This window comes from Myotis lucifugus, unplaced genomic scaffold, assembly GCF_000147115.1.
Source record: "Myotis lucifugus unplaced genomic scaffold, Myoluc2.0 scaffold_47, whole genome shotgun sequence".
Lineage (NCBI taxonomy): Eukaryota > Metazoa > Chordata > Mammalia > Chiroptera > Vespertilionidae > Myotis > Myotis lucifugus.
Window position 1 is genome coordinate 1,957,222 of NW_005871095.1, and position 3,417 is coordinate 1,960,638.

At 45.8% G+C, this 3,417-nt stretch overlaps 1 pseudogene; it reads right to left on the reverse strand.

Moving 5' to 3' along the window:
* Nucleotides 1-2,453: 2,453 nt before the first annotated feature.
* LOC111825954 lies at nt 2,454-2,598 on the reverse strand (annotated as a pseudogene).
* Nucleotides 2,599-3,417: the final 819 nt, after the last annotated feature.

The window sequence follows — 3,417 nt, forward strand, 5'->3', positions numbered from 1 at the left end:
ATTAACTAGAGGGCTGGTGCACAAAATTTGTGCATGGGGAGGGGTCCTTCAGCCTGGCCTGTACCCTCTTGCAATCCCGGACCCCTCGGGGGATGTCCGACTGCAGGTTGGATATCCCTTTCACAATTCAGGACTGCTGGCTCCTAATCACTCGCCTGCCTGCCTGATCACCCCTAACTACTCTGACTGCTTGCCTCATCAACCCTAACTGCTCACCCGCCTGCCTGATCGCCCCTAACTGCTTGCCTGCCTTCCTGATCGCACCTAACCGCTCACCTGCCTGCCTGATTGCCCCTAAATGCCTCTGCCTGCCTGCCTCATCACCCCTAACTGCTCGCCTGCCTGCCTGATTGCCCCTAACCACTCACCTACCTGCCTGATCACCCCAACCACTTGCCTGCCTGACTCACCACCCCTAACCACTCATCTGTCTGCCTGATCACCCCCTAACTGCTCGCCTGCCTGCCTGATTGCCTCTAACTGCCTCTGCCTCGGCCCCTGCCACTGTGGCTTCATCCGGAATGATGTCCGGAAGATTGTTTGGCTGTCTGGTCTAATTAGCATATTACACTTTTATTATTATAGATACCAACAGAAACAATTGTTAGCCTTTCAAGAGTCATGGTCTCCTTTAAAATAGGATGAAAACTCTGAAATTTCTCCCCAGGCCTCCCACCCCCCCCAAAAAAGAAAAGTCACAGGTATAGACATCAACCTGAAGTCCTTTTAACTCTATTCAGAGGATTCAAAACCATTTTATTCCATTCAGGGAGGAATGCATAGTAAACTCCTGGGGGAGGGGGTCTATAAACCCCAGGTTAAGAAATGTTAATCTACAAATATCCAGAATGAAGGTAGTAAAGGAATCTATTTCATTCTGGTGTAAAAAAACCCAAAAACCAGGAGTTGAATATAGGTAAGGAGAGGTCAGATTTTATTTAAAACAAAATGAGTTTAATTTAATGTATTTATTCTAGGACTTGTATGCTGAATTTTCATCTCTGGGTAGATAAAATCATTTGATTTTTGAAGCAGAACAAATGAGTAGATCGTCTATCTCACTAACATTGAGGAGAAAAGAAAGCTGCTCCAAACTTAACACTTCATGTTGAATGTTTTGGAAATTGCAGCTTGAGAGACTGGAAGCCCTGGTGCTCCAAGTGGAACTTCAGAAGGCGGCCGTCTTTGTCCCTTATGTCACTTCTATGAGACAAGCAGGGAGGGTGACATTTCCCAAATGGGAAAGCCATGAAAGAAGACGATCTGGTAGATAAAACTTTCATTGTGTTTTATTGGTGATTCCTAGATAGTTTTCTTTAGAAATGTACTCAATTATGAATTTATGAAAAAAGGATTTTTCCATGGTACATATAAGTTGCAAATTATATGTTTAAATGTATGCTCTTTGTTCTATGGGAAATGAAACCAAAAATCAGGAAATGTTAGCAACTTCAAAACCTATCCATCTAATTCAACCTCTTCCTTTTTTTTTTTTTGTTAATCCTCCCTTGAGGATATTTTTTCCATTGCTTTTCAGAGACAGTGGAAAGGAGGGGGAGAGAGAAACATCGATGTGAGAGACACATCAACTTGTTGCCTCCCGCAAGCACCCCCACAACCCAGGTACATGCCCTTGACCAGGAATTGAACCGGTACCCATCGGTGCACAGACCAACACTCTAACCACTTAGCAACACCAGCCAGGGCAACCTCTTCCTTTTTTTTAAAAAAAAAAAATATTTTTATTGATTTTTTACAGAGAGGAAGGGAGAGAGATAGAGAGCTAGAAACATCGATGAGAGAGAAACATCGACCAACTGCCTCCTGCACACCCCCCACTGGGCACATGCCCGCAACCAAGGCACATGCCCTTGACCAGAATCAAACCTGGGACCCTTCAGTCCGCAGGCCGACGCTCTATCCACTGAGCCAAACCCGGTTAGGGCAACTTCTTCCTTTTTATAGATGAGGAAACAGGTAGAATGACCTGCTCAGGGTCACACAGCTACTTAATGTCAGAGCTGGGATTCGAGTCCAGGGCAGCCCCGACTCTCTACAGCCACACTGCACCTGCACCAGCAGCTGTGCATTCTAGATCCTAAGTTTATCGCTTTCAAAAGTCCATTTCTCAGTCTATCCATATGCAAAATGAGAGCCCAGACTATGACTGTGGTCACGGCATGAGGTGAATTCATAAAAAAATACAGCGCATGCTGTCTGAAAAACACCTCTTTTGGAATTGTTGGTCAGAAATCGTTTGACAAGCATTCTTGGGTTCCACTGTCATGGTTGCTGTGCAAGTCCAATTTGGAGGAAGAAAGGCCCCCACAAATGCTGGCTCTGAAATGAAATTAAGCTCAAAAGCCCGAACAGGGATCTGAGAGTAATTATTCTAGGTAGAATCTCATTTTCTCAGTCACACGGGGCAGCTCTCACATTCTTTTTTTTTTTTTTTATGTGCCTCAGGCATGAAACAGCTCTGGCCACCGACACAGGCATCAAGCTAGGATGAACTAAGGACTGTACATCTGCTTTGCCCCTGACTGATATAAGAGCAACACCACCAATCAGGTGTCTCCTTGCCCATTGCCAGGGGGTAGCTCTCACATTCTTCCTGAGGGTCTTACTCATCTGAAATAAGCACGTGGAGAAATCAGGACGGAGGGAACACAGGATGCAGTGGACAGTTTAAGAAAGGAGGAAGGCACATGTATGGCACCCCCACAATGTGATGAGCTTACTGCAGCCTGAGCAAACCAGGATGTGAGCGGAAGAATTTCTTTTCCTCCCCCCTGTTTGATAATGCCGCAGAACTGATTGTGCCTGAGCTTTAACATCTGTCCCTGAGCTGTCAGTGAGGGGCATCGGGGCTTCGGTTGAGCAGTGAGGCCAGGACACCCTATGACAAAGCGGAGTCCAGGTCGGTCCTTAAGGCAGCTGGTGAAAGGTGTGGCCACACAGGCAACGGGGATGGCAAAGGAAGTGGTTATCATCGAAATTAGGCTGGACCAGTATTTGTTTGAGATCCACTTAAAAAATGACCAGCTGGCCTCCGAATCCTTTGTGCTAGCTGGCTTTTTATTTAGGACACGGAGGAATGGATTTCATGAAGAGATATCATCTCTGCCTCCCACGAGACGCCAATATTGACTAAGACTAAAACAGCAAGTAGTATCAGATAACCTCCTAAAATAAAGCAGGGAAAGCCATTATGCTTTTACTTTATTGATCCGGTTCTTAGCTACATGGGGAAAAACAGCCTACATTGTGGAAGCTGGAAATCTCTAAGGCTACAACAACACGTTGTTAAGAGCGGAGCATTCATCTGCCCGTGAGAAACAAGACCTTGTATCGAGCAGTCTGGGGATCTGCTTAACACCACCGTGAATAATGCTAGGCTGGCGAGCAGGGAAAACA